We start from the raw sequence: 9320 nt of genomic DNA on the forward strand, positions 1-9320 counted from the left end.
CAGGCATTTGGGTTGGGTAGTACTGTTTTATTATTTCTTTTATCATTAAAATATTGGGTATTTTTCTTGGTGCTTGATATCATCTGTGCGTTTCTGAGGTTGCTATTGTACATGCTCCTTAGCCATCATACATGAGGTTCCCTGTCATAGCCATAGTTGTCACTCAGCTAAGAGTCCCTTTCTTGTTGAGAGGGAAATCAAGGATTGCTTCCCCAAAGCCTCCCCCTGCCTCACCCTGAACAGCAAAATAGGTTTTCCCCTGTCATCGTTTCAACTTCCTGTCTGGCCCCATGCCATCCTGACCAGTCCTTAATAAGGTCCACATGTCAGATCCTGCTGAAAGCCTGTGCTGGGTCCACTGTGGCAGGCTGGGAATCTATTAATGACTTCTTCCCCAATTGTCCCTACTGAGTGTGATCTCCTGACCTGCCCATCTCCAGTCCAGTGGCCCAGGCTGGGGAGAATGTGCCTTTGACAGGAAGTGGGGGCTGGGAATTTCAGGAATGCACAGGGGTCCATGGGAAAGGAAACAGATTCAATCTCGAAGCTCCTGTCCACTTAATCTCTCCAGGTGTCAACCAACCAGTCTATAAAGCCCAACCTGCTTTATAGACTCAGAGCAGCCAGGTTTCCTCTTGTGCTGCCTCTTGAGTGAGTCATTCCACACAGCCTGGCTGCTGCCTTGGAGCTGGCCCCCATACCCATGGGAAAGTCTCCCTCACAGAGCTCCCTTGTCCTGGCCCCCTCCTGGACTACCACACTCTGAGTTTCCTCCTCCTGTCCCAGGCCCAGCAATAGGCTAGGAGCCATGAGAGACAGACAGGCTGATCCCTGTAACATGAACAACAGAGAGATGAGAGGACAGAGGGGTGGCAGCCACTTTAAGTAGCCTTGGAAGGAAAGGCTCCCTAATCCTGATCTTCAGGCTGTTGCCCCTGCTGTCTTCCAACAGGAAAGAGGGAAGGTGGGAGGGGATCTAGAATTTTCCAAATACCCTGCATATAGGCATTTTATATGCACCAGGTCATTTCATTCTATTCTTAGTCTCATTTTTCCAATGAAGAAAATGAAGTGGAGAGCAGTTGCCCAGAGCCACAGTGTTGGCAGAGGATTAAAGACAACCGTGTGCCCAAGTCCAAAGCTAACACCACTTCACTGATCAAGTGGGTGGCGCCTTATTATGCAAATATTGTAGTACCTCACCCCAAAGGCTGTGGGACTATCTTTCCCGATGCCAAACACGAGGGTCTGGAGGAGGAGGGGAGTGGTACTCTCATGAGCAGGCACAGAGCCCCATCATGAAATGTTCTTTCTTTTGCAGGGTGCCGAGCTCTGCTGGACTGGGGGAGAGCTGTCCCACCAGGAGACATGCCATCAGGGCCAGGCGAAATAGGTCTGCATGCCACACACCTCCCTTCTGAGGTCCCCCAGGGAACCCCAGAGACAAATGGAGCTCCTCTCCCTGGTTCCTGTTCCCAAATACTCAAACAGGAGCTGCCCAGAGCAGACCAGCCGCAGAGCCCAAGACCGCCTGATGTTTCTGCATTACTTCAGACTTCAGTGTACACTGTTGTGTGACATTGGATTCAATCCTCACATGCCCCTCCTAAGTTATGCAAGCTTCCTTTTCTACCAGTGGGGTGGCTCTGTGAGGAGCCCCTTGAGGGTTGCCTCAGCAAAAGAGCGTCTTACCCCAGGTGGCCTCCCTCCCAGAGCAGCCCACCTCCCATGACAGAGGCCTGTGGGGACAGATTTTTCCAGACCATTCCCATCTTCGTATCTCCCCATGGGCTTGGCCAGGATGTCCATTGGAAGTACATCGCAGCCCAGCTCCTCCCTCTGCCCAGCCCTGCTTCTGCCCCGTCCCTTCCCCAGGCTCCATCTTAGAATCTGCTCCCCAAGAAAGCTGAGGTCCACACTTGTGACATCCAAGAAAACAGAGGACATTCCAGGAGTCCCAACTTCTGTTGTTTGATCTCACAAAAATCAAGGAATCACATCAAGAGCTGGAATTTGAGCCCATATTTCCAGCACCTTCCAGAATCTTCCCTCTAACCCCCGACTTGGTAGTAGGGAAGGAGGATGCAATTCTGGTCTCTTTAGCACATGGTCCCTGGAATTTCTTGACAGACCACTCCTGGTCCTGAGCAGGCAGCTCAGGGACCATCCCTAGGTTTGTCCCACCTGGTGCTCATCTGCACTCACAAAAGCACCCCTGGCTTGGGGGAAGCCTCATTCTTGGAGCCACTTCCTCTAGCTGGGCCTCTTACATGCCCAGAGGGTTTTTCCAGCAGCCCCCTGCCGATCACAGACCCCTGGAGCATGGTGACAAGGTGGGAGGATATCAGCACCCAGTGGCAAAGCAAGAAAAGGAGGCTTCAATTACAGCTTCCAGTTCCAAAAGATGCTTCAGAAAAATAAAGGCCAACCCTTTGTCTCTCTAGCCCCTTCCCCTCCCAGGCAAAGAGAAAGTTCCATCCCTCAGTCAAAAGCAGATTTCTCTAAGGGACAGTCTGGTCTCTTGTCCCAAGAGTTCTCCAAGTATTTATTGAGCACCCTGCTCTGGTGACAATAGGGAGCTACAAGGATAAAGGAAACACCCTAGCCACATCCTCTGTGGGTGGATCCTCTGTGGAGGTAGAAAAGTAGGCTCCCACCGAATCATGGAGGCTGCTCATCTGTACCAGGGAATCAGGAATTGCAGATGTGCCCTGGAGTGGCCGTAGCCCTATTGTGGGCTCCAGCCTGGCTTAGTAGACCTGGGTAACCCCAACACCCGAGTAGTTCCATCCTCTACTGCCCCGGCTTGTCCAAGCCTGGGGACCTCCTCTACCCTACCTCTACCATGAGGAAGGAGCCGGAGGCCAGGAGAGGCAGGTTGCCATGCTGTGTGAGGGAGAGATGGAGTCAGTGTGTGTGCGCGCTGGTTGGAGGTGTGGGTCTCCAAGGCAATGAGAGTCCAAATGTTCAGCTGTGGGTCTCTCCTCTGCCTTCCCTGTGCCCTTGTGTAGGATGGCCTTCACACACCTGCCAGACCACTCCAGGCCAGGCATTTCTAGCAGCTGCAGAGTTGGGAATGCACTGCTCTTGGCACCAGGACCATGACCTGCACCCAGTCATGCCGTCCTCTACCTGCCCTGTCACATTAATGGACCATGATCCCTCTCCCACACCCCTCCTTTACTTCTTGGCTAGCTGGGCACCGGCCACCTGACCTTTAGCCCTTGGCTTGTTTTTTCCAACTTGAGCATGATGCATAGATTACAGAATTAGACATGGTTGGCGGTCTGCGGAGAGCCCATATTGCAAACTGACCGTGCAAAATGATCAGCCTGTGAGCTGAACATCTGCGAGCAGCTTAGGCTGACAGGCGTCATGTCTTGGCATGGGCTCTCCAAGCACAGAGAAAGCCCCTCTGAGGGCCTTCTGTGGCTCCCTGAAAACTTTGACTCCACAATGCACTAATGAGGACTTGGGGCATTGATGGATCCCTGTCTCAACATTTCTGGGACTGGTCTCCATAATGACCCTTTGCAGTTTACAACCTTAACAAAAAATAAATAAATAAAACAATAACAAAAAAAATCAGCATTTCTGCAGTGCAGGATCCCATCCCACACCAGATTGGGGTTCCCTGAGGACCAGGCCATATCTTGCCCCTCAGCTGGGGCTCCCTGAAGACAGGGCAAGACCCTAGTTGTAGTAGATCTTGCAATGAGGCCAGGCAGACCTGGTCCCTGTGGAGCACCTAGTCTTGCAGAGATGATGGACACACACATATACATACCAGTACGTGTGTTCACTATTAGGAGAGAGGAGTGTAGACTCCTTGTCGTGCAGCACAAGGGACCCAAAGACATGGCAGAGGTGGGAATAGTTTAGTAGATAATCTGTCTCCAGTAAAATGACTAAGGTTCTCCATGGAAATCCAGCCACTGTTTTGCTTGCCTGAAAACGCACCATTAAATTCCAGGTCTGGGCTATTCCTCAGCCCTCTACCCCATGCACACTCTTCCTCTGAATCCCAGGCAATCCCTTTCCTAAGGCCATGCTGCTCAAACAAATTGGCCACAAACCACGTGAGAGACCCAAGTCCCGGGGACCCCATGCCCTCTGGAAAAATGTCTAAAGTCCCTTCCCAGTTGGCTTGCTGATTCTCGTTTGGAATCAGGTTCTCTTTTTTTTTTTTAAATTCTTTTTAGCTATGCATGGGCACAATCTTTATTTTGTTTATTTTTATGTTGTGCGAAGGATCAAACCCAGTGCCTCACATATTCGAGGCAAGTGCTCTATCCCCGAGCCACAACCCCAGCCTTGGGACTCGGGTTTTCAAAAAACCTTGGGCTCTTTACTTCCCTACTGTGTACCTCTGCACAGTAGGCCATTTGTCCTCCAGAATGCAATGTGTCCTAAGCTAGGAGGGACTCACAGGGTGCCAGGTAGCTAAGATGAAGTTACGGGAGATGAGCCAGGGCTTGAATCTGACTTCACTCTTTGTATTCAATCGAGGAGTGAGTCTGAGCTCCTAGCTCCTGCCCTTCTTCTATGTCCAAACCAGAGCTTTCCCTCCTCTTCACCTGGCTCCTGAAAAAGCCAATTCATCATGAAGTCTACTCTCTCCATGCCGTCCTCACATTCCATCAGACTTCACTTCTGACACTCAGAATGATCGCTTCCTACTTGCATGCAGAAAGGACCTTAAATGAGTTCTACCAGGTCCCACTTTCCTGCTGTTCCAAGGTATTCTCTCCACAACCTCCCTTTCTGGTCACATGGTCTTTCTTGTATTTCCTAACTTCTCTTCTGTAGTTTAAAAGATACCTGGCTCATAACGGAAAGGAGATCCAGGTGAGGATATCCACAGAGGAACCACTTAGAATGGTACAGTAGAGTAAGGTATGCTGCAGTGACAGGATGCTGTCACCTCCCCTGGGCCCAATGGAGCAAAGGGGCAGAACTGCAGATCATAGCTCTAGGGAAAAGGCTGTCACGGCAGCTGTGGTCTTTGGGAGGCTTAAATTTCCAACCCACAGAGACTTGGATAGGGGGGTACTTATTCTCTGCCCTCCTGCTGGTGGCTGCCACCTACTGCCACCTAGTTGAAGCCTGAGGGCAAAGAGCAGCAGGCAGAGGAGGGTGCAGAGGGTCAAAGTGGGCCTGAGAGCACAAAGGAAGTGACCAGGTAGGTTTCTTGTTGATATTGGTGTTCTCTCTGACCTGTTAATTACTTTCTTTTCCCTGAACTGACTGGCAGTGTAACTCACATCTGCCAAAGCTTGAGGTAGACCTCTGAGCCTAAAGACAGATCCCGCTCTCCTGGCACACTTAGCCGTTGCCTTCCCACCCCAGAGCTCCAACTGCAGGATTTGCCAAATGAAGGTTAGAAGGGAAATGAACTTCTGGGCTCCACCTGGCTCATCATAACCATCAAACCCAGATCAGCACTTAGTGCTACATGCTTTTTCATGTTATTTCCTTTATTCTTCCTAGCAATCTCCAAACTATCACTTATGTTAGCCTGCCAATGACAAGGACACAGACTCCAATAGGTCATGTGATTTGCTCATGGGTACTCAGCCAGCAAGGGGCAGAATCTTCAAAGCTAAAGAATGGCTTATGTTCCCTCTGTTGGGCCTTGCCCATCTGCCTCCCCTGCACCTCTCCATACAGAGGCTTGTGCTCAGCGTGCACACCGTGTGACTGATGTCCTTTTGTGTGCTCCACCATGCCCAGACACCACGTGGAGTCTGTTAGGACATGCAAACAGACGGTTTCCACTACATGGCTCCAAACACCTCAAAGCCATTCTGAGACCATGAAGTGGAAACCTGGGTGGAACCTGGCCTCTGTGGTCAGCTCTGGCTCCTGTCGGCAATGATCTTCTGACTGGTTAATGTGTACGGAGTGGGCACGATCTGGGTGTCGTAGTTTAGTGTTTAAAAGCCGAGAGATCTTTGCATCCTCACTTAACCCATGCAGAATGGGGGTTCCAAGAGGTTAAGGCTAGATGTCAGGTCTCAGGCTACTCGCAAGTGGCAGACACAGGATTTGAACCCCCGGCCTCCTATTTCCCAAGCCCATTTTCCATGCAACACAGGCTCCCTGGTGGGAAGAGGATTCTTCCATTGAAGGATTTCCAAGTGGCCTCAGAGGCATTGCCTTGATCATTTTCCCATCCTGTCGCTCCTGTACCCAGGGACTGCACAGAGCTGGGTCTTATGGGAGAAGAAACCACAAAACGGCACCAGAGAAATACCAGGAAAGAAGTCTGCAGAATCCCATGAAACGAAGGCTTTCCTACCCTCCCGTTCTCTTTATTTTCTTCTTGCCAGATTTCCCAGGATATTCCAGAGCACACAAGCTCTCCACACTGTTCTGTCCCCTCTTGGGCAAATATAAACAAGACGTAGCTGCTAAGAACAGGTCTAGTCACATTTCATTTTGCTCAAGAAAAATGGAAAATGCTGAAGAGATGTTCAGGTCAAGTTTTCTGGAATTTTGCAGTCTCAGCTACCTGAACAGAACAACTCCTTACACCTCTACCGATTACTAGACAGTCATTTTTCTTCCTATTCCTGGCTCAGAGTACCACGGACACAAACCTACATGGAACTGCATTTTCCTCTCTATTTCCCCCCCAACCACAGAGTCACAGACCCCAATAGAAAGATGGAGGCAACTTGTTAAATGCTAGTACGTTGGCCTGGCCCCTCGACACCCACCTGTAATCACCCTGAAGCCTTGAGCAAGGCATTGCGGTAAAACAGGAAGGAAAGCCATTCATTTATATACTGTGCCGACTTTCAATTTTTCTAAGGTTTCTACACAATCATCTTTTATGAGCTATAGTAAAACCACATGTTTATACCATCTCTCTCCCCAAGTCCCAAACATTTTAGCAACATTATCTTATGTAACACCTGGGGTTTGGGAAACAGCCTGAACAGCCACACTTGTTTATGCAAACAGTTTTGAATTTTCCAGATGTATCCATTTCCCTTCAAGTTAGCAAAAAGCTTATTTGGAAGCTCTCTCTTCTCCCCATGCCCACCACCCCCCCAACCCCTTCCCTCCACCTGCAAGTAATATTTGCATCTAGGAATGAGTTTCTGCGTTTGCTGTAACATGGAAGTAATTTTTCTGATTTGTTTTGCAATTCCTGATGAATACCTTTATCGACGTCTCTGTTAGAGAGCAGCAGGTACTGCCTAAAATTAAATCCTAAAGTGGCTGTTCTCCCGCCCAGGCTCAGATCTGGGATCCACTTTTAACTCTTTGTCTCCTACATTTGTTTAGCTGCTGGGCCTTTTACTCTGTAAAAAGTGGCTTTGTGTGGCTTCTCATCTTCTATGGCTGCCATTCTACTTACTTGTAAATTCACAGTGGGGCTGTCTCATCAGGATCGCATCAAGTCTCCTGTTTCAATCTACCTTGCACATAATGGCTGCATAAATCTCTGGATGCTCTCCTGTGCCAAACACTGCTCAGGGCTGGCCACTGTCTATGACAGGGGCAGGCAAACTACCATGTGGCTGGGGACTAAGTCCAGTCTGCTGGTTGGTTTTGTGAATAATAAAGTATGACTGGAATGCAGCCACCCCCGTTTATTGACACAATGTCTCTGGCTTCTTTCCAGTAAACTACAATGGCAGAGTTCAAAGCCTCAAATGTTGACCATCTAGTCTTTCAGAGATGGAGTTTGCGGGGGGAATGAGGTCTGTATCCCTCAGCCGAGGGCTCAGACTCTATTGCCTGGCCTCTCCCAGCCCTTCCTGCCTGCTGACTTGTGCTTCCTCTGCAGCCCCATTGGGTATAAATGGATGGTTACCTCCCTGGGCCTGTAACCAGCCCATCTTGCACTGGAGGACTTCAGCCCACTGCGGATGTTTGCTCTACCTGGTGCTCTCTCCTGCATGCCCAAGCTCTCAGCAAACCCCAGTCACTCAAAATTCAGCTCAAGGCAAGCCTCTTGGGGGATGCCATTCTGAACCACTACCTGGGCCACCCCCTCTCCAGCCCCCATTGAACTCATTGCTTGTATTTTTGTGCCGACTGAACTCAAATATTTCTTCTACATTCTGCTTCTATATGCATGTCTCCCTCTTTAGATTACAGGTCCCTGGAGGACACATTGCTATGTCTTGATCATGTGTTCAAGAGCTTGATCAGACCCTGGTATGGATCTGGAATACAGCAGTGCAGAAGAACAGAAGGTACACCCCAACATGTGCCTCTGTGGCCAAAGGATTATTTTGAGCTAGTTATTTTGAGAAACAGCAGATCGAGGAGAAACTGAAAATGAAGTGGAAGTTCTTCTTTTGACAAGAGAAATGAACATTTATAAATAAACAGGATAGAAACACTTTATAAATAGAATCTGCATTTATAAGGGTGTTTCCCCATCAGCCTGGAAGAGGATGACAAGTAAATGAATAAATAAAAATTCAACTTATTAATGAAGATAAAACTTAAACCCAAATAACAAGCCTTATTCTTGTTTAGTGCTTTTCTGTGTTATGACCTTCTTGCCGACCCTTGTTTCAGTAAACAACGGTGTGTAAGTCTGAATTTCCGAGTCACCCACTTGAGATTTACTGCATGCTCCAGGTATCTTCTCCTGCATACAGGAGGTAAACCTGGCAATGAACTCCCGGGGTGTTTTTCTGTTGCTAACATGTCTTTTGTTACAAGGGACCCAGGTAATAACTCAAAATGATAAAGAGAACATGATTTTTCCTCCCACACACAGTACATATGGAATGTATGAAGAGCCAACCCCTACATTCCCAGCATGTCCTTCCTCTGTGACCTCAGCCCACCTCACTGGTTCCAGCTCTGAGCTCATCTCCTGGCCCTCTCCTCTGAACCCCAGCTCCCACAGAGGCAGCCTGCTACTCCCTTCTGCCCACATGATGCCCCTTCACCTCTGAACTCCAGCTCCCAGGTGGCTGTGGCTCTCATTGACCTTCACCCCCTGCCCTGCTGGACGTCTGAACTGGTCCCTGTGGCTGTCTCTTGCCCAACCAACAATAAACTCAGACTCTTGAGATAGGGACTTCTTTGAAATAAGAGAATTTGGGAGCCATTTCAGATGCTAGCTGGAAGAGGACCAGGTCCCAGGTCAAGTTCTGTAGCCACCAGCAGCAGGACTAGATACTTGTGAGAAACGGGCCTATTGGACTCATGTGCCAAGAACATTTTTAGAATGAAAATTTGGGGGAGAAAATCATGAAGGGTTTGCATGGCCCCACACTGACTCTATATAACAGCAAAGCGGGATGTTTTGGGACAGTGTTGGTGGAGTCCTAGGCCAGAGGTCT

At 49.2% G+C, this 9320-nt stretch overlaps 1 long non-coding RNA gene across 5 annotated transcripts in view; it reads right to left on the reverse strand.

Annotated features, from left to right (window-relative positions):
• The window catches only part of LOC124096768 (uncharacterized), a 65826-nt gene extending 58307 nt beyond the window's left edge, over nt 1-7519 (reverse strand). For all 5 annotated transcript variants that reach the window (XR_009227358.1, XR_006852997.2, XR_009227357.1 and 2 more), the window contains exon 1: nt 7370-7519. This is a non-coding gene — a long non-coding RNA (uncharacterized LOC124096768). The remainder of the gene's footprint in view (nt 1-7369) is intronic.
• Nucleotides 7520-9320: the final 1801 nt, after the last annotated feature.

The sequence above is a fragment of the Marmota monax genome, unplaced genomic scaffold (assembly GCF_021218885.2).
Source record: "Marmota monax isolate L192 unplaced genomic scaffold, Marmota_monax_Labrador192_F-V1.1 WCK01_AAM20220418_F8-fsc00127, whole genome shotgun sequence".
NCBI lineage: Eukaryota > Metazoa > Chordata > Mammalia > Rodentia > Sciuridae > Marmota > Marmota monax.